The sequence below is a fragment of the Leptonychotes weddellii genome, chromosome 11 (assembly GCF_054177405.1).
Source record: "Leptonychotes weddellii isolate Sample4059 chromosome 11, ASM5417740v2, whole genome shotgun sequence".
NCBI classification, from domain to species: domain Eukaryota; kingdom Metazoa; phylum Chordata; class Mammalia; order Carnivora; family Phocidae; genus Leptonychotes; species Leptonychotes weddellii.
The window spans coordinates 552,465-574,805 of record NC_138379.1 but is presented as its reverse complement, the minus strand read 5'-3'; the positions used below and the strand labels follow the sequence as shown (position 1 = coordinate 574,805).

Below are 22,341 nucleotides of genomic sequence, written 5' to 3'. Positions count from 1 at the left end.
AGAGAGGGAACACAAGCAGGGGGAGTGGGAGAGGGAGAAGCAGGCTTCCCACCGAGCAGGGAGCCCGATGCGGGGCTCGATCCCAGGACCCTGGGATCATGACCTGAGCTGAAGGCAGACGCTTAATGACTGAGCCACCCAGGCACTCATGAATGATACTCTTAAGAAAATAGAAATGAACAGTTTTCACTAAGTCTTGTGATGTCTAAGATTTAGATTATAAAACTGCATTTACTGATTCTGGCATTGGCCTTTTTCAAAATAACTGACTTTTGTTGACATGGTTGAAATTTCATGAAAAGTTGTATGTGCCATTTGCTTATGAGAAGTTCAGGGCAGATAGGTTCAAGTGGGAGTTCCCACAGAGAGGTGGGAGCTGAGGCTGAGCGATAAGATTAGCTCTTGCACTCTGTGGTGGAGAGGGCCAAAAGGGTTTAACCACGGTGCATGGGATAAATAGCAGGCAAGGAGGAAGTGGCCTTGTTTTAAAATAGTGCCCTGGTGACTGAGTTGGGAAGAAGACCAAGAAGAGTGTGGGGACGGTGAGATGCAGGGGTACGCAGTGCCAGAAAGGGAGAGGAGAGTCCTAACCTTGCCCAAAGTGTTGTGACTGCTCGTAAGATGCAGTTTAAACTTGTGGTGACACTCTGGTTCCTGCCTGCCTTCACACATCACTTCCTGCCAACTCTTCATTCTTTTTCCTTCACTGTTACTGGCAAAGAGGATTAGGACTGTGGCTCACAATCATCTAATAATGAGAGTGTGGGAAGCGGAGTTAGGAAAATTCTGTGGGAGTTGGGAGCCACCAGGTGGGAAGGTGGGAGGCACATCAGGTGGGGGGATGGGGCCTGTGGTCTGGCCCTTGGAGTTTGTATCTGTGTTAGTGGGGGTGCAGCAGGTTGGAGAGGGCAGTGATGTGCCCCACAAGGAGAGGAAGGTCTTTGCAATGAGGCTGAGACCCATTCCCTTGCCAGGTTCTGGCCCCAAATAGCTCCCCCAGCTTCCTGCTGCCTCAGGAAATGGGGCCTTGAGTGAATGACTCTGCTGGATATGTTCCTTTAGGGAAACAAACATTTCTGCCTGGTGGTTTGGGTTAGATTCTGATACTGTTTCCTTTTCTTTCTCACCTTTGCAAATTGTGGCTCTGTAGAGTCTGGAGTCTTCCTTTTTAAAAATATAATTTAATTTATTTATTTTTAAAGATTTTATTTATTTATTTGATAGAGATAGCAAGAGAGGGAACACAAGAAGGGGGAGTGGGAGAGGGAGAAGCAGGCTTGCCGCGGAGCAGGGAGCCCGATGTGGGGCTTGATCGCAGGACCCTGGGATCATGACCTGAGCCGAAGGCAGACGCCTAACCGACTGAGCCACCCAGGCACCCCGGAGTCTTCCTTTTTGCCCCAAATTTGAACCCAGTGAGAGCTGTGGTGCTTTTGTGTATCCCTTGTATTCTGGATGTTTCCCATTTACCTTGTCATGTGCCCCAGGATTTGTTGTCTGTACAGCTAAAAGTGTGGAGATAAGCATCCAGGTTGTGTTGCCTGGTTTTTGTTGTGCATCCTAAGGTGTTTTCCTTGCTTTTAAAATCCCTTCTGGTGGCAACTCAAGAGTGTAATGAGGATTAGTTATTTAGTATACCTAAAGCACTTGGAGCTCCTTAGGGCGGGCAGTGCTGTATTGGGATTTGCATTTTGCTTTTTTTGTGGCCCGCCTGCCTTCATGTGATGTGTTTGAGAGAGCAATTACATGTTTCTAGTAGAGTTTAAAAAGCATTGAGAAAGGATACTCAACTGATGCTGTTTTAGAAGACTATTCAACCGATAGAAAAAATATAGCAGGAAAACGAGTATTTTGGAACACTTTTTTTTTTTTAAGATTTTACTCATTTATTTGACAGAGAGAGATGGAGAGCGAGCACAAGCAGGGGGAGCAGCAGGCAGAGGGAGAAGCAGGCTCCCCACTGAGCAGAGAGTCTGATGAGGGGCTCGATCCCAGGACCCTGAGATCACGATCCGAGCCAAAGGCAGATGCTTAACCAACTGAGCCACCCAGGCACCCCAGTTTTGGAACACTTTTGGACTGCATTTATCGCTACTGAAAAATACATTTCTGTGCTTTTTTTTTTTTTTAAGATTTTATTTACTTATTTGAGAGGGAGAGTGAGAGAGAGAGAGCGCACACACGAGCAGGGGGAGGAGCAGAAGGAGAGGGAGAAGCAGGGCTAGACCCCGGGACTCCAGGATCATGACCTGAGCCTAAGGCAGATGCTTAACCGACTGAGGCACCCAGGCACGCTCCCTCCCCCTTTTTTTTTTATGTCAGGTACAACACAACTAGATCAGAGCCTGAGTTTGAATCATGTTGTGCCTATGAGAATCAGAGTCCTCTGTGATTGAGTTCATGCTGGACTGTGCCAGGGGATGTGGTGGAAACATGCTTCCATCCACAAGTCTTCAGTAGGCCTTTCTTCCATAGGACACATTTCTCACAATCTCAGTTAATTGGCTTGTAGCTTCTGTTCGTGTATTTATCTTTTTAAAACTTTTGTTGCCTTATTATTTAACCACAATTAGAGTTGTCCTTCCATAACGTAGTACATCTAGATTTCCCAAATGCTGAGAATGTGGAGGAAGAGGGAGGTGGGAAGGTGATTGTCTGAGGGTCCGTTTGTGTCAAGTTGTTCAGTTCCTGAGGCCTGGCCTTTTTGAGATTGTCATCCATGGGATGGAGGTGTGGGCCTCTTGCACAGATGCTGGTCACAGAGGGACAGGAGATGCTCTTCTGTTGGGTGCTGATGTCTGATGGATATTCTCTAATGCAGCATTTGCTGTAGATGTAATTTAAATCTGTTTAGTATTAAGTAGTTAAGAAAACAAAGTTCTTCAAAGTGTTCTTATTGTTTTGCTCTACTTTTGGTGCAACCCCAAGAGTGAAGTGTATTTTGAAGGTATATATTTCAAAATTTATTTAATTTTCTGGATTCTGTTTCCTTTTTTTTTTTTTTAAGATTTTATTTATTTATTTGACAGAGACACAGCAAGAGAGGGAACACAAGCAGGTGGAGTGGGAGAGGGAGAAGCAGGCTCCCCGCGGAGCAGGGAGCCTGATGCGGGGCTCAATCCCAGAACCCCGGGATCATGACCTGAGCCGAAGGCAGACGCTTAACGACTGAGCCACCAGGCACCCCTGGATTCTGTTTTCTGATGTAATTGTACAATTCATTTATTCGTTCATTTGAGAAATCTGTTGAGGGCCTGCTATGTGCCAGGCATTTTTCTGTTCTAGGCACCGGGGATTCAGTGGTTAACCAAATGGACCAAATTCCTATACTTTCAGAACTTAAATTCTTGGGGCGCCTGGGTGGTTCAGGCATTGGATGCCAGACATCGTGAATTTCACCTTGTCAGTCCTGAATATTGTTGTGTTTTTTTAAATATCCTTGAGCTTTGTTCTGGATGAAGCTGAAACCATTTGATTCTTACAAGGAGGGCCCAGAGCAGCCTTTAGTCTGGGGCTGATTTCACCCCACTCTTGAGGGGTAGTGCTCCTTCTCAGAACTCTGCTCCATGCCCTGTGTTTTATGAGGTTTCCCTCTGGCTTGCGGGCCCTGTGCTACCTTCCATGGTTTACCCTCTGGCTTCTTCCAGTGGCTCTTCCATAGCCTCAGCAGCTTCCTGTCTTGCTTGGGCAGATCAGTAATGAGACCAAGACGCCAGGACTCCTCTGCAGCTCTCTGGCACTCTGCTCTCCCTGCTGCAGGCTCTATTCCAGTGTTCTGCCCCGCACGTTCTAGCCTCCTTGGTCTGTCTCCTCACTTTAGGGAGACCTTAGGGCTCTGTGTGGGGTTCTCTCCCCAAGCAGTAAGCTGGAGCAGTGGTAAGGCTCATCTTGTTTGTTTTCTGTCTCTCAGTGATCACTCTTGTCCATAGTCTGTTATCCAGTTTCTGTAAACTATTGTTTTGTCTAGGTTTTTAGTTGCCTGAGGTGGGAAGGTAAATCATGTCCCTGTTTATCACCATTAGGTTTTGGGGAGAGACGTTGAATCTGCAGTTGGATATCCAAGACTGGAATTCAGAGAAGAGGTCTGAGCTAGAGGTAAAAATACAGGGGCATTCCTTATAGGTGTTGTTTAAAGCCATGACACTGGGAGCTCACCGAGGGAGTGAGTGGAAATCATCAGAGCATAGCTCTCACTCCTATAGCTTTATTGTGTGCCTGGCATGCTTCCAAGCCGCTACCTTCATTTACATATATGATTGTCATGATAATCCTTTACAGTAGGTACTCTGGTCTTCCCTGTTTCAGAGATGAGGAACCTGAGGCCCTGAGCCCAAGGCCACGTGACTGCCTATGAAGTGGTAAAACAGGGATTCAGACGCAGGCTACCTGGCTCCAGGTCTTCTCTCCCAAGCACAGTGCTGGCCCAGCTCTCTAGGAAGATGGCTGGAGCTCCAGGCATGCAGACCTGAAGCAGTCAGGGAGAGACATGTCCAGGTGGGAAGAGCACAGGTCAGTGAGGGGGAAGTAGTCTGGTGGGTCACTTGAGTGGGCTGAGCAGAAGTGAACCTTGGGGTAGTTTAAGGGAGAATAATTGGGAAACGTGAGTGTCAACCTTCAAGGACTTTACCCTCTGTAAAGAGGAGGGAAAGGAGATGGTGACTGCAGGATGCAGAGGGCATGTTAGCTCTCTCTTGCTGCTGTGACAAGTTAACACAGATTTAGCAGCCTAGACTGGGACTCCTGTGCTATCTTGTGTTTGTAGACAGAAGCCATGCAACGGCCTGGCTCAGCAGGGTCCTCTGCCTAGAGTCTCACAAGGTTGAAATCAAGGTGTCCCTTCTGGAGACTCTGGTGGTGAAGCTGCTTCCAATCAGTCCTTGTAGCGTGGGGCTGAGGTCCTCTTTCCTTGCTGGCTCACCTCCTAGAGCCTGCCCACATTCCTCCTCAAGCCTCCCATGAGGCCCCTCCAGCGAATCCCTCTCAAAATACGAATCCCTCTCAAAATATGGATCCCTCTCAGAATAGGATCTCTCTGACTTCTCAGCTCATCTCTTGCCTCTAGGCAGAAAGAGTTCTCTGCTTTTAAGGGCTCATGTGATTAGATTGGGCCCATCTGCATGATCCAGGATATATCCCCTATCTTAATTACATCTGCAGAGTTCCTTTTGCCATGGGAGATATCCTACAAGGTCCTAGTATTACGGTGTGGGCATCTTTGCAGATGGAGTGGTGGGGTGGTGGTGGTATTCTGCTTATCACAGGGGGTCAAAAAAAAATTTTTTTTTTAAATTTAATTCATTTTTTTTTAAAAGATTTTATTTATTTATTTGACAGAGAGAGACAGTGAGAGAGGGAACACAAGCAGGGTGAGTGGGAGAGGAAGAAGCAGGCTTCCGGCAGTTTAATTCATTTGTTCATCAGTTCACTCAGTGCCAGTTTTGCACAGTGAGAGAACAGACAGGAATACCCTCATGTGGCTTACATTCTAGTAAGGTAGACAGAAGTCTAATACAGAGTGCGTTGCATCCTACATCAAGGGGAGACAAAGCAGGGACAGGGAATTGCAGTTTTGATAGTGCAGCTGGGGGTCAGGCATACCCTGCAGTGCTCGTGGACAGTGTGGCTGGACTAAGAATTGGGGAGAGAGCCTGGGACATGGAGTTGGGTGCAAGGGGCAAGGGAGATGATGGGGATCTTGTAGGCTCTTCCTAGAGCTCTGCCTTTCACCCCGAGCGATGGGTGGAGCCAGTGGGGGGTGGGTTGGCGGTGAGCAGAGAACGGGCTTACCTTTGGGAAGAATTAACTGATTGTGGTATTGGGAAGAGGAGGGCAGGGAAGCAGGCAGAGCTCTCAGGAGGCTCTGAACCAGGTGAGGAAGGCAAGGACTCCTGGGTGGTGGGGGAAGTAGAGCATGTTTGTAGGCTGCTGGGAAAGAGAAAGAAGGGCCAGGGAAAAGGTGGAGGCGTGGAGAAAAGCTGAGGAGCAGGGCGAGGTGGTGTGAGTGATTGCTTGAGTGCTGTCAGGGGGGAGCGGGCTTACTGGTGGCCAGTGAGGGGAGTGAGGGAGGGGCTAGTGGGGGTAGAGGGGAAGCTGTGAGGTGGCGGTTTAGGAAAGAGGAGCAGGACCTCCCTGGGCTCCACGTGCCAGGCTAGCCCAGCGATTGGGTGTGTGGTTTCACCAGGCACACTCAGCTCTCCAGGCTGTGTGTGGTGCCAGTTGGCCAAGAATTGGATTCAGCAGGGAGGGGTTTTGCCAGGCAAGGGCACAGACGGAGAAGCAGGCTCAGGACTTAGTGATGGGATTGAAGCTGGCTGAGAGGGGGTGAGGATGGGGAAGGGGGGCAGAGAGAGGGAAAGAGAAAGAAATCATAGGTCCTGGGGTCAGGGTGGCTAATGGGCGTCAGAAGAGTTGGCTTACCTGATTGGGCTGAAAGGTTGGGGCTGGTAGGACACCTGCAGTGGAGCATGCATAGGAGGGTGACTATTGGAGGGGTGGCTGTGGCGGGGACCAGATCATGCGAGGAGCTGAGGTCAAGGCCAGAGGGTTGTGTGGGGGTCATGTGCATGGACATTCATCACCAACGGTGGTGATCCTAGCATGGCAGGGAAGGAGGTAGTGTCATAGTAAGTAATTGGGCAAGTCTTCCCAATTGTGTGCATTTTTGTTATTTTCTTGTCTAATCTTGTCCTAAATGTTTTACAAAGTTACAAAAAAGTTAAAATCAAGAATGTAGTTTAAGAAGTTAATTATAAAATACTTGACGTCTGCCTCATCTCCCCATTCCTAAACCTCAGTCAATTATTTTCATTTTACAGCCATTTTTTTCTCATATTTACTTTTAAAATATGTAATTACTAAATCACATGTTATACCATTTATGGGTGATTAGTTATGATTTATTGACTTTTTACTGTGGAAGATGAGGATTTAATTTATCTGAGCTTTCCTTCTCTCATTCTCTAACGTGCCACGATATTTTATTTAATTAATGTATAGCATTTAACTAAATATTTGAAAGAATATCTGAAAATATTCCCAGCTGAGAATAATAGTTCTTTTTTAAAAAAAATAATAGTTTTTTAAAAAAGATTTTATTTATTAGAGAGAGAGTGTGAGCATGAGCAGGAGGGGAGGAGCAGAGGGAGAGGGAGAACCAGGCTCCCCACTGAGCAGGGAGCCCGACATGGGGCTCAATTCCAGGACCCTGAGATCGTGACCTGAGCTGAAGGCAGACGCTTAACCAATGGAGCCACCTAGGAACCTCAGTAGTTCAGCTTTTAATGTCTTTGGTGTTAATGATTGCCTTTGTGCTTTTGTACTTTTACTTTTTTTAAAAGGTTTTATTTTTAAGTAGTCTCTACACCCCGTATGGGGCTCGAACTTACGACCCCGAGATCAGGAGTCACGTGCTCCACCGACTGAGCTGGCCCAGCGTCCTGTACTTTTGTACTTTTTAATGCGCCTTTTGCCTTTCAGCCCTAAGCTTCTGAACATGACTGTAAGATCCCCCTTCAGGTGGTTGGACACAGCAGGTGTCTCTCAGCCCCTTCTTTCCATGTTGGGCATGTCCTTCGTGGAGTGATCAGTTCTGCTGGCGTCTGGACAGGTTATTTTTGCTCATGCTGCCCTCCTGGAACTTCCCTTCAGCATAGTCCTGAGGGTCTTGTCTCTGGCTGGACCTCTGTTCTTTGGAGTCCTCGCTCTGGGCTTGTGCTCGTTTGTGCTCGGTAAGAGTGTATAGCAAGTAAAATTCTTTTGTATTTTTTACCTTTGTACTTAATTGAGAATTTGGCTCTGGTAGAATTCTAGCTGAAACTAACTTTTCCTCAATTTTGAAGGCATGGCTGTATTCTTAGTTTCTAGTGGTCTGCAATTTTAAGATGCTGTGCCAGGGATGTGGGGCGTGGTGACCTTTTTCAATCTGGAAACTCATGTCCTTTCGGTTTGGGGAAGTGTTCTTGTTTTATTTCTTTGATAATTTCCTTTCACTTTCTCCTTTTTGAATGGTCCTCTAATAGGTGAAATTTGGACCTCTTGGCTTACGTTTTTTACCTTTTTATCTCTCATCTTCCATTTCTTTATCATTGTGGTGTTTTATTTTCTGAGACTTTCAACTTTGTCCTTTAGCCCTTTTTTTGGACCTTTTAAAAAATTTCTGCTAGTACTTTTATAATTTGAGGCCTTTCTTATTGTCTGAGTGCTCCTTTTTTGGTGGTATGTGGTTCTTAAAGCTGTATTTTCTCTATGTAAGAATATGCATTGCTTTGGAGTTTCCTCTTCTGTATAGCCTCTTTGCTCTGATTTTCTTTTCTGTAGGTTTGTTTTGGCTTCTGGCTCATGCTGTGAGACCTTCCCAGATGCCTGGTGGTTGAGGTCTCTCCACTCACATGTACCAGCATTGGCCAGCATGGTCAGAGCTTCGGTGGGAGGCCTCCCTGCATGGTGATGGATGAGGGGTCTCTGTCATTGGGGGAACCTATGTGTCAGGTGTCTCTTCAGTCTCTTCCAGCATGACCCTTCAGTCTCATCTCTTGCTTGGTGAGGTAGGTGGGTATTGTAAGCCGATCTGCCATTATTCTGGGACGGGGTGTTTCACCATCAGGCTGTCACTCAGTTGTGCTTTTCCTAGTGTGGCACCTTAATCCAGTATTCTTGGTGTCACCAGGGCTAGAGCTTCTGTGTTCCTGCTTTTCCAGGGAGGAAACCTCTAGTTTTCTGCTGGGACTGGGGGGGGTGGGTTGTCGGGCTGCAGGGTCTGCTGGAGACCGAAAGTGCCTCTGATGTCCACCTCCTGAGGCACCTGATGTTTCCAATTCCTAAGCCTTTTCAGGTTCTCTGGGAAGGTTTGGTTTTTACTAGTTCTCCCTCTTGCAGGCAGCTGTGTTCCAACTTGCTCTGTTAGCCTGGGTAGTTACCACTTGATCATCTCTTTCCACCATCCAAAATTGTGGTGACTGCTCTTATCATACAGTCTGTTTCTTTTAAGTAAGTTTTGGACTAATTTTATATATATCTGTGTGTGTGTGTGAGGGTGTATGTATATATTTTTTAAGTAGGCTTCATGCCCAGCGTGGAGCCCAACGTGGGGCTTGAACTCACGACTCTGAGATTGAGACCTGAGCTGAGATCAAGAGTTGAATGCTTAACTGACTGAGCCACCCAGGCACCCCCTAATTTTATATATTATACACATGGACCTTCATGATCTTTATGGCTGTTTTTTTATACTTTGGATTAACCACAGCTTGGGAAATAATAATTTGACTTTAGTATTTTTACTTTCTAATTCTCAAATGAAGTAGTAATACCTTTTATTATTAAATCTAATTTTAGGGGCACCTGGGTGGCTCAGTCAGCTAAGGGTCTGCCTTTGGCTCGGGTGGTGATCCCAGGGTCCTGGGATCGAGTCCCGCATCAGGCTTTCTGCTCAGCGGGGAGCCTGCTTCTCCTCTTCCTCTGCCTGCCGCTCTGCCTACTTGTGCTCGCTCTCTCATTCTCTCTCTCTATCAATTAAATAAAAAATCTTAAAAAAACCCTAATTTTAGAAGATAGTTCTTACTATAAAGCTTGTTTGGCATGTGCTTTTTTTTTTTTTTTTTAAAGATTTTATTTATTTGAGAGAGAGCAAGAGTGGGAGAGCACAAGCAGGGGGAGCAGCAGAGGGAGGGGAGAAGCAGGCTCCCTGCTGACCAGGGAGCCCGATGGGGGGCTCAATTCCAGGACCCTGGGATCATGACCTGAGCCAAAGGCAGACACTTAACCCACTGAGCCATCCAGGCATCCCTGGATGTGTTTCTAAGTGGAATTTATTTATTTATTTATAAGATTTTTATTGATTTATTTGAGAGAGAGCGAGTGAGCGAGAAAGAACACAAGCAGGGGCAGAGGGAGAAGCAGACTACCCTGCTGAGTGGGGAGCCCGATCCCAGGACTCCAGGATCATGGCCTGAGCTGAAGGCAGATGCTTAACAGACTGAACCACCTAGGTGCCCCTCTAAGTGGAATTTAAAGAGACTGTGTGATTCTGTGGCATTTTTCTAGTTCTTACCTGAAGCAGGCAAGCAGGGAGGATCTTGTTCTCCATTAAACAGAATGATACAGTATATACAGGTTTAGTTTGTGGTGCTCTGAGACCCAGAAATCAAAGCAAGGGAGATAGGCATCTAATAGGATTTTGTTCCATAGACATGATGTGTTAATGAGGCAGTTTCTTGCTGGTAATGGAATATAGTAAATAAAAATTTCTCTTTGTGGTGAAGTCAGTGGATTATCTTATTGGTAATGATGACTCAATCCAGAGGAGTTTGGATACTTAAATTTTCCAAAGAGTTACTTTAAACTCTGAACTCAAACTTTAAAAATAGAAATAGTTTTGAGAGTATACTTCATCATGGGGGAGCCTAAGAGAGAATACTTAGGTAGAGTGTTCCTAGAAGGCCTCTCTGAAGAAGCAACATGTGAGTTGGGTCCTGAAGTTGACCTGGGACCAGCCTCCTGAGGGCCGAAGGGCTGCTTCAGGACCTGAAAGACCAGTGCAGCTAGAGCATAGTGAGTGAGAGGCAGAATAGCAGAAATGAAAGACTGCTGGGTGGAGGCCAGAACATACTGGGCTTGGAAGGCCCCGGCACTGAGTTTGAGTTTCTCTTAGGTATCATGTCGGAAGCTGCTGAAGAAAATCACATAAAAGATCCATAAATATTTAAAAGAGTACCCTGACTTCTGTGTGGAAAACAGGTTGGAGGAGGCCAGGAGAGGAAGGTGAAAGTTGTGAGAGTCCAGACAAGATGGTGGCAATGGAGAGAGTGAGAAATGGAGAAGACTTGCTGATAGGATGGAGGTGAGGGAGGACCTGGAAGGAGAGTTTTCTGTTGGAGACAAAAACATCACCTCTGTTGGTGGCAATCTTAGTCCTTAATCAGTGTTCGTTCGTTCTTTCTTTCTTCCTTCCTTCCTTTTTCTTTCTTTTTCCTTTTTCCTTTCTTTCTTTCTTTCTTTTTCTTCCTTCCTTCCTTTTTCTTTCTTTTTCCTTTTTTCTTTCTTTCTTTTTCTTCCTTCCTTCCTTCCTTCCTTTTTCTTTCTTTTTCCTTTTTTCTTTCTTTCTTTCTTTCATTCTTTCTTTTTCTTCCTTCCTTCCTTCCTCTTTCTTTTTCCTTTTTTCTTTCTTTCTTTCATTCATTCATTCTACCTGTATGTATCTGTATATTTATTTATTTTAGAGAGAGAGAGAGACAGAATGTGAGTGAGCGAGAGGGGCAGAGGGAGAGGGAGAGAGAATCTCAAGCAGACTCCCTTCTGAGCTCACGACCCTGAGATCCTGACCTGAGCCGAAACCAAGAGCTGGATGCTTAACCGACTGTGCCACCCAGGCACCCCCAATGTTAGTTTTTTCTTAGCTCAATTGCGTAAAAGCTCTTGGGACAGTTTAGCACATTATAAGTACTCAGATGTATGCTGTTATTAACACATACTATATGCTAGGCATTCCTCACTGAACATCTACTGAGTACTTACTAAATTGCAAGTACTGTCCTGGGTTCTGAGGCTATACCAGTGAATAAAACATACAACACTGCTTGCTGACATGGAGCTTACTTACATTCTGGTAGATGGAGATGGAAAATAAGAAAATTATATCTTACGTTGGAAGACAATAAGTACAATAGAGAGAAATTAAGGAGAGAAGGTGGTGGGGAATATGGGGCTGTGGGTTTTCAACTCCAAATAGGGTGACCAGGATTGGTCTTGCTATGAAGGTAACGGGTGAGCAAGGCCTGAAGGCACTGGGCCATATAGAAATTAAGTGGGGACAACATGTTGGACAGAGGGAACAACAAGTACAAAGGCTTTCATGGGGGGAAGATGACCAGTGTATGGAAGAAACAGGAGGCCTATGTGGCTGCAATAAAGCAAGCCAAGAGGAAGGGAGTAGGAGGTTAGGTCAGAGTGGTAATGGAGGTGGGGAGACAAGTGGTATGTAGGGCCTTTGTAGAGCATTATAAAGACTGTGGCTTTTGTTGTTGTTGTTGTTTGTTTTTACATACTAAACACTGGGAATAATAAGACATGGTCTCTGTCCTCACAGTTGCTCAAGCCCTTGAATGCATAGTGTTAAGTGGTGTGAGATGGATAGTGAAAATGAGTGATGATAGCTTAGGAGAGAGTGGTCAGGCATGGTAATACAGAGGTAATACTTGGGTCAGGTCTTGCTAAGGTCACAGTATAAGGAGATGATCCAGGAAAGTGGGGAACACCATGCATCACACTGAAGAGAGGCATGAGTGGCAGCAGGACACACAGAGTTGTGGGTGGTTTTTAGTATGAGTAGTGTCTAGTGGGTGGTGGGGTTGTGGCAGTAGAACAAGGTAGGAGAGACAGTCCGAAACCAGATCATGGGGAACCTCCTCAGTAAGATGTGATCCACTGATGTATTTTAAGCAGGAACATGACACTATGCAACTTATTTTTTATTAGTAGAACAGTAATTTTGAATACAGAGGATGGATTTTAGACTAGGCTTAGAGGCAGGAAAGTCAGGAAAAGATTAATTGCTTTGGTCTAGGAGATAGTGAGGGTCTGAATCAAGGGAGTAGAAATGGAAAGGTGGGGTGGATTTTGGAGATATTGAAATCAGAATTGACAGGATATGAATGGTAAAGTACTCTTTTATCTGTAGTGGCTTTGAATCTATAGCGGAATTGCCATTTACTCAGAGTGGTGGAATGAGAACCTCCATAAGTCCACCCCTTCATACCAGCAATGGAAACAGTGGTAAAAATGGTCAAAATCAATTTTGTCAGAGCTCTGGAAATTAACTAAAGGCTAAAACAATCTCAGGAGGATTTATTCAGCAAAACTGTTGAACCTCTAACTTGACCTGCTCTCATTCTCCTCTCCCATGATTTGTAGTGGTGTTGAAAATAATCAGCTTCACAACCATGTAGCTGTGACAACCAGCAGCCTTGTAGCCACTGGAGAGGACAGATCAGGTTTGGAGCCCCTCAAAAAGTCCTGTTCTTAGAGCACTGTTACTCTTTGGCCAGTCTTGCAGCTTTCTGGAAAAGCCCCATTTGCAGAACTTAACATTATTTGACTTTGTTCAGTGGGAAAAGCCCTGTCCTAGTGTGTTGTGGAAAATAGTGACAATTGTTTAATATCACAGCTGGGGGCAAACAGGAGTCTGGTCAAAATCTTAAAAGGAAGATGTGAAGAATGACATGCCATCAGGGGGCTTTGAAAAGCTCTGACAGATTTCTGTGGATCTGGAAGGCTGCACGAGTGCAGGATTGTATGTATGCCTGGGAAAAACTTGAGAAGGCCCCAGTCTCTCACCTCTGGCTAATCTTGAGTCCCTGTGCAAATAGGAAGTGAAGGCAAAGGCAGAGTTATAACCTGCCCAAGTATTGAAAGGCTTCAACACACAGAGTTCCTTGGCAATATCTGGGACACTTTTTCAAGGCACTTAAGGAAATCCCTGACCAATCATGAACTGACCACTAAGTTAACTGAGCAAAGACTTTAGTAGCTGTAAACTCTAAGGAATTACAGACTTTACAGAACTAGTTCAGGAAAGTCACTAAAGACACAAATGCAACAATAACAATAACAGCAAACAGCAACAACAGTCCCTGGGAAGGGGGGCATTTTGATTTCCAGAGTTGCCACATTATATTACCTAAAATGCCCAGTTTTCAATAAAAAATTATGAGATGTACAAAGAAAAAGGAAAATATAATCTATACACAGGAAAAAAAGTAGTCAGTAGAAGCTATCCTTGAAAGGGTCCAGATGTTGAACTTATTAGACAAGGACTTCAAATCTGCTATTATAAATCTGTTCCAAGAACTTAAACTGTGTCTAAAGAATTAAAGGAAAACACGAAAATGATGTCTCACCTGTAGAAATTATTAAAAAAACAACAACAAACAAACCAAATAGAAACTCTGGAGTTGAAAATATAATAACTAAACTGAGAAATTTACTAGAGGGGCTTAGCAGCAGATTTGAGCTGGCAGAAGAAAGAATCAGTGAATGTGAGATTAGGTTTGTTAAGATAATTAAGATCGATATCAAGGTAAATATAGATCCAATCTGAGGAAGAGGAAGAAAAAAAGAATAAAGAAAAATGAACAGGGGTGCCTGGGTGGCTCAGTCTGTTAAGCGTCTGCCTTTGGCTCAGGTCATGATACTGGGGTCCTGGGATCAAGCCCTGCATGGGGCTCCCTGCTCAGCAGTGGAGTCTGCTTCTCCCTCTCCCTCAGCCCCTCCCCGCTCTGTTCTCTCTCGCTCACTCACTCTCTCTCAAATAAATAAATAAAATCTTTTTTTTTTTTTTTTAAAGATTTTATTTATTTATTTGAGAGAGAGAATGAGAGAGAGGGAGAGCATGAGAGGGGGAGGGTCAGAGGGAGAAGCTGACTCCCTGCCGAGCAGGGAGCCCGATGTGGGACTCGATCCAGGGACTCCAGGATCATGACCTGAGCCGAAGGCAGTCGCTTAACCAACTGAGCCACCCAGGCGCCCTAAATAAATAAAATCTTAAAAAAAATAAAGAAAAAAGAACAGAGCCTCGGAGATCTGTGGGACATCATCTAGCATACTGATATATATATAATTAGAGTCCCATAAAGAGAGGAATAGAAGAAAGGTGCACAAAGATTATTTGAAGACATAAACTGCCTGAATTTGGTGACAAACATTAATCTGCATATCCAAGATGACCTCCAAATAGGATAAACCTAAGGAGATCAATATCTAGACAAATCATAGTCAAACTATTGAAAGACAAAGACATAGGGATACTCTTGGAAAGCAGTGAGGAAAGTGACTTATCATTTTTGAGAGATCCTCAAGATTAACAGCTCACTTCTCATCTAAAACCATGGAGCTCAGAAGACAGTGGGCTGATATCTACAAAATGCTGAAAGAAAAAGATTGTCAACCAAGAATTGTGTATACAGCAAAAGCATCCTTCAAAAATGGAGAAATTAAGATATTATTAAATAAACAAGAGAGGGGAATTTGTTGTTTGCAGACCTGACCTACAATAAATACTAAAGGGAGTGCTTCAGGCTGAAATGAGAGGCATTAAATTATAGAATACCTGAAGAAATAAAGAGCAATGGTAAAGACAACTGTGTAGCTAAGTATAAAAGCATAGTATTTTTTAAAAAATAACTTTTTGGGGCGCCTGGGTGGCTCAGTTGTTAAGCGTCTGCCTTCGGCTCAGGTCATGGTCCCAGGGTCCTGGGATCTAGCCCAGCATCGGGCTCCCTGCTCTGCGGGAAGCCTGCTTCTCCCTCTCCCACACCCCCTGCTTGTGTTCCCTCTCTCGCTGTGTCTCTTTCTGTCAAATAAATAAAATCTTTAAAAACAAAACAAAACAAACCGTTTTGTCTTTTATCTGGTTTAAAAGACAACTGCATAAGACAATCTTAATTAATTTAAATACAATTTAAATAAAACTGTACTGATGGGCTTATAATGTATAAAGATGTAATTTGTATGACAATAGTACAAAGGAGGGGGAAGAGAACACATGACATATATTGGAGTAAAATTTCTCTATACTATTACATTTAAGTTCATATTAATCCAGACTGGATTGTTTTAAGTTCAGGTGTTAATTAAAATCTCTAGGCAACTACTAACTAGCTAAAATAAGTACAACTACTAACCAGCTAAAATAAGAAACAAGGGAATTAAAGTGGTGCACTAAAAAATATGTAACAAAAGAAGACAGTAATGGAAGACTATAGGAACAGAGGTACAAGATATACAGAAAATATAGCAAAATGGTAGATAGGAATCCTACCTTGTCGGTAATTATTTAGATGTAAACGGATTAAACACTTGAATTAAAAGGCAGAGATTGGGGGCACCTGGGTCGGTTGAGTGTCTATTTTTTTTAAGGATTTTATTTATTTATTTGACAGAGAGACAGAGAGACAGCAAGAGAGGGAACACAAGCAGAGGGAGCGGGAGAGGGAGAAGCAGGCTTCTTGCTGAGCAGGGAGCCTGATGCGGGGCTCGATCCCAGGATCCTGGGATTATGACCTGAGCCAAAGGCAGACGCTTAACGACTGAGCCACCCAGGTGCCCCTGAGTATCAGATTCTTGATCTCATCTCAGGTCTTGATCTCAGGGTTGTGAGTTCAAGCCCTGTGTTGAGCCTACTTAAAACAAAAAAACAGAGATTGGCAGAATGGATTTTAAAAAAATCCAACTATACACTGTCTTGAAAAGACACTATAGATTAAAAGATAACAAGTAAAAGGAAGAAAAATAATGTGCCTTTCAAGTAGTAACCAGAAGAGAGCTGAAGGAGATATACTAAGATCAGACAATGTAGACGTTAAGACAAAAATTTAGAGACCTAGAAGAACATTTTATAATGATAAAGGGTGAATTTCTCAAGATACATTGAATATAAATATAGCTACACCTAATAACAGAGCCCCAAAATACATAGAACAAAATACATGATGAACTGAAGGGGAGAAATAGACAATTATAATAGTTGGAGACTTCAGTACACTACTTTCAGTAATAGATATACAATTAGACATGATTAGCAATGAATAGGAGACTCAACACTAAACCAACCAGACCTAACAGACATTTATAGACTGTTTCCACCCAACGAGAGCAGAATACACACATTCTTCTCCATTGTACGTGGAACATTGTTCAGAATAGAGTGTATATTAGATCATAAAAAAAGCCTCAATAAATTTAAAGGGATTGAAATCATACAAAATATGTTCTCTAACCACAATGGGATGAAATTAGAAATCGGTAACGGGCGCCTGGGTGGCTCAGTCATTAAGCGTCTGCCTTCGGCTCAGGTCATGATCCCAGGGTCCTGAGATCGAGCCCTGCATCGGACTCCTTGCTCTGTGGGAAGCCTGCTTCTCCCTCTCCCACTCCCCCTGCTTGTGTTCTCTCTCTCTCTCTCTCAAATAAATAAATAAAATCTGAAAGAAAAAAAAAAGAAAAAAGAAATCAGTAACAAGGAAATTTGGAAAATTCACAAATATGTGAGAATTAAACACCCTTCTAAATAACCACTGGGTCAAAGAAGAAAACACAGGGTGTTGGTTTGTAAGCTCCTTGGGAGCTTCCTGGGTGTAGTCTGAAACTAGGCCCTGTATTTGGAGGACAGGGAGAGACTGACCGAAGAGGCAGGCCATTCCAGATTGGTAGGTGGCAGGTTTAATAAGCAAAACAACTTATATATGAGGTTTGGCTTGAGTGGCTGCAAGACTAATAGATCTTTGTGTCTGCTCACCAAGTCGTCGTCGTCTTTTTTTTTTTTTTTTTTAAGATTTTATTTATTTATTTGACAGAGACACAGTGAGAGAGGGGACACAAGTAGGGGGAGTGGTAGAGGGAGAAGCAGGCTTCCCGCTGAGCAGAGAACTCGCTGTGGGGCTCGATCCCAGGACCCTGGGATCATGACCTGAGATGGAGGCAGACGCTTAATGACTGAGCCACCCAGGTGGCCCCCGCTCACCAAGTCTTTAAAAGTTTATATAGAGACCTTAACTGGATTCAATCACATGTACCATCCAGATGGTTTCAGTACCACTTCGCTCTCTCGAGGCTGTGTACTTGTACTCGGGCAGCTTTTGGGAGAGGAGAAGGCAAGTGGAACCCATATTCCAAGGACAGGATGGGGTGAGGATCTGCCGATTGCCTGCGTCTAGTTCACGGGTTAAGTGGGGATCACATCTTCTTTTTTTTTTTTTTTTAAAGATTTTATTCATTTATTTGAGAGAGAATGAGATAGAGAGAGCATGAGAGGGGGGAGGGTCAGTGGGAGAAGCAGACTCCCCGCCGAGCAGGGAGCCCGATGCGGGACTCGATCCCGGGACTCCAGGATCATGACCTGAGCCGAAGGCAGTCGCCCAACCAACTGAGCCACCCAGGCGCCCGGGGATCACATCTTCTTGATGACCTCCCTCAACAAAGGGAGGTTAAAAAAAGTACTTTAAGATTAATGAAAATAACCCAATATACTAAAATGTAAGGGATGCAATAAAAGCAGTACTTGGGGGGAAATTTACAGCTGTAAATACCTATTTAGGAAAGAAGATCTCAAATCATTAACCTAATATTTCACTTTAAGAATCCAGAAAAAAGCAAACAAAACCCCAAGCAAGCAGAAAAGAAGATAACAAAGATTAGATCAAAGATTGGTTCTTTGAAAAGATCAACAAAAGTGACAAACCTTTAGCTAGACTGACCAAGAAAAAAAGAAAAGACTCAAAATTACTAAAATCAAGAGTGAAAGAAGGAACATTACTACTGACTTTACAGAAATAAAAAGTATTACAATGGAATGCTGTGAATAATTGTATACCAAAAATTAGGTAAATAAGATGGAGAAATTTGTAGAAAGACACAAATAACTGAAATTGACTGAAGTAACAAAAAATCTGCATAGGTTTATAACAAGTAAAGAAATTGTATTAGTAATTTAAACATTTCCCACAAGAACAAATCCTGGCCCAGATGGCTTCACTGGTGAATTCTCCCCAAAACTCAAATAAACAGTTCTGATCCTTCACAGACTCTCTGAAAAGAAATAGAAGGGGCACCTGAGTGCTCTGTCAGTTAAGTGTCTGCCTTTAGCTCGGGTCATGATCCCACAGTCCTGGGATCAAGTCCCATGTTGGGCTCCCACCTCAGCTGGGAGTCTGCTTCTCCTTCTCCCTCTGCTGCTCCCCCTGCTTGTGCTCTATCTCAAATAAATCAATTAAAAAAAAATCTTAAAAAAAAAAAAAGAAATAGAAGAGGAAGGAATACCCTCCAACTCATTCTGAGCTAATTACTACCCTGATAAAACCAGACAAACACATTATAGGAAAGAAAACTACAGTATAATATCCATTGTGGATATAGAAGCTAAAATATTTTTTTTAAGTTTATTTATTTATTTTTTTAACCCTGGGATCATGACCTGAGCCAAAGGCAGACGCTTAATCAACTGAGCCACCCAGGTGTCCCCCCAGTACACTTTTATGATTAAAATACTCAACAAACTAGAAATATGAGGGTACTTCTTGATTTGATAAAGGGTATCTATGAAAAGTCCACAGCTAAGGTCTAATTTAATGGTGAGAGACTGAATGTTTCCCTCTAAGATTAAGAACATGACAAGGATGTTTGCTCTTTCTGTTTAATACTGCAGATTGTAGCCTGGGCAATGACGAAAGAGAAAAGAATAAAAGGCATCCAGGTTGGAAAGAAATAGAATAATCCCTATGTATAGCTGACATCATTTGTATATAGAAAATACTAAGGAATCCACTAGAAAACTGTTACAATTATAAATGGGTTGAGCAAGGTTGTAGTATATAAAATCAATATAGAAAAATCAATTGTATTTCTCTACACTAACAATGAAGAAAACTATTCTATTTATAATAGCATCAAAATGAATAAAATACAGGGGCACCTGACTGGCTCAATCGGTAGAGCATGTGACTCTTGATCTCGGGGTTGTGAGTTTGAGTCCTGAAATAAAATACATAGGAATAATTTCTAACGAAGTGTAAGGCTTATACACTTAACTACAAACAATTGTTGAAAGGGAGTAAAGGAGTCCTAAATAAATGGAAGGACATCCCATGTTTATGGTTTGGAAGACAATATTGTTAAGATATCAATAATCCCCAATTAACCTATGGATTTGATGCAATAAAAAAAATCCTGGGTGCCTTTTTTTCCCTCCCTGAGATAAGCTGATTCTAAAATTGACATAGAAATTCAAGGGACTCATAGTAGTCAAATCAGTCTTGGAAAAGATGAGCAAAGTTGGTGGATTCACTTTCCTATTCCAAAACTTAATACAAAGTAATCAAGACAGTGTTGTTAATGGTATAAGGATAGGTATATAGATTAATGGAATAATATTGAGAATACAGAAATAAACCTTTACATTTTTGGTCATTTGACTTTTGACAAGAATGCCAAGACAATTCAGTGGGGGAAAAGAATAGTCTTTTATTTTATTTTTTAAAGATTTTATTTATTATCTGAGAGAGAGAGAATGAGAGACAGAGAGCATGAGAGGGAAGAGGGTCAGAGGGAGAAGCAGACTCCCTGCCGAGCAGGGAGCCTGATGTGGGACTCGATCCTGGGACTCCAGGATCATGACCTGAGCCGAAGGCAGTCGCTTAACCAACTGAGCCACCCAGGCGCCCCAAGAATAGTCTTTTAAACAAATGGTGCTGGGAGAGCTGGACATCCACAGGTAAAAAAAAATGAAATTAACCCCTGCCTCACACCATACACAAAAATTAACTCAAATGGATCATAAACCTAAATGCAAAAGCTAAAGCTGTAGAACTCTTAACAAGAAAACATAGGAGTAAATTTTTGTGACCTTGGGAAATGGTTTCTCAGATACATTGACATAAGTATAAGTGACAAAAAAAATTAGACTTAATCAAAATTAAGAACTTTCATGCTTCAAAATGCTATCAGGAAAGTGAAAAGACAGGGGTGTCTGGCTGGCTCAGTCAGTGGAGCATAAGACTCTTAATCTTGAGGTCGTGAGTTTGAGGCCCATGTTGGGTATAGAGATGACTTCAATAAATAAAACTTTAGGGGCACCTGGGTGGCCCAGTCTGTTGAACGTATGCCTTCGGCTCGGGTCATGATCCCAGGATTGGGCCCCACGTCGGGCTCCCTGCTTGGCTGGGAGCCTGCTTCTCCCTCTCCCTCTGCCTGCCGCTCCCCCTGCTTGTGCTTTCTCTCTCTCTCAAATAAATAAATAAAATACTAAAAAAATAAACTTTAACCAAAAAAAAAAAAGTGAAAAGACAACCAAAGAATGAGAGAAAATATTTGAAAGTCATATATTTGATAAAAGGCTTGTATCCAGAATACATAAAGAGCTGAGTAGAAGACAGTTCAATTAAAAATGGATAAAGTATTTGAATATACATTTTTCCAAAGAGGTCATATGAATGTCCAATAAGCACATTAAAAGCCATCAGGCAAATGCAAAAATCACAGTGAGATATCACTTCACACTCATTAAGATGGGTTATAATAAAAATAGGGGGGAAAAAACGGTGGACCATAGCAAGTGTTGGCAAAGTTATGGAGAAATTGGAACCCTTATTCTTTTCTAGTGGGGATATAAAATGGTGCTGCCCTTTGGGAGAACATCTTGTTAGTTCCTCAAAATGTTAAACATAGAATTATATGATCTAGCAATTCTACTCCTAGGTGTCCACTCAAGAGAAATGAAAACATGTTCACACAAAAACTTCTACACCAGTGTTCATAGCAACATTATTCATAGTAGCCAGAAGTAGAAACAACCCAAAAATCCATCAAGTGATAAACAGCAAAATATGCAGTTGATCCTTGAGCAACATGGTGTTAGGTGCACTGACCGCTGTGCATTCAAAAAGCTGCATGGAACTTTTGCCCCCCCTCCCAAGAAAAAAAACTTTTACTAATAGCCTACTGTTGACTAGAAACCTTACCAGTAACATAAACAGTCAATACATATTTTGTGTGTTGTATGTACTATATACTATATTCTTTTTTTTTTTTTAAGATTATTTATTTTAGAGTGCATGCATGTGTGTGAGCAGGGGGAGGGGCAGGGGGAAAGAGAGAGAATCCCAAGCAGACCCTCTGCTGAGTGAGGAGCCTGCCTTGGGGCTCCGTCTTACCACCTGGAGATCATGACCTGAGCTGAAATCAATAGTTGGATGCTTAGCTGACTGAGCCACCCAGGCACCACTATCACTATATACAATAGTCTTATGATAAAGTAAGCTAGAGAAAAGAATGTGTTATTCAGAAAGTCATAAGGAAAATACATTTATAGTACTGTACTGTATTTATTGAAAAAATTCACTTATAAGTGGACCTGCACAGTTTAAACCCATGTTTTTCAAGGATCAACTGTATTGCAATATTATTCAGCAATAAAAAGAGTTGGAATACTGATTCATGCTACCTTGAAAACATACTAAGCGAAAGAAGCCAATCACAAAAGGTGACATAAATCTGAAATGTTTAGAGGAGGGAAATGTATAGAGGTAGTAGATTAGTGATTGCCAGGGGCTGGAGGAGGGAGGCATTGGTGAGTGACTGCTAAAGGGCATAGGGTTTCTTTTTTTTTTTAAAGATTTATTTATTTATTTATTTATTTGAGAGAGAGAGAATGAGAGACAGAGAGCATGAGAGGGAGGAGGGTCAGAGGGAGAAGCAGACTCCCTGCCGAGCAGGGAGCCCGATGCGGGACTCGATCCCGGGACTCCAGGATCATGACCTGAGCCGAAGGCAGTCGCTTAACCAACTGAGCCACCCAGG

The 22,341-nt window shown here is 43.0% G+C and overlaps 1 protein-coding gene across 2 annotated transcripts in view; it reads right to left on the bottom strand.

The window, feature by feature from the left end:
• AP2A2 (adaptor related protein complex 2 subunit alpha 2) overlaps window positions 1-22,341 on the bottom strand; it is a 61,681-nt gene that overhangs the window by 38,362 nt on the left and 978 nt on the right. The gene's annotated exons all lie outside the window — the stretch shown is intronic.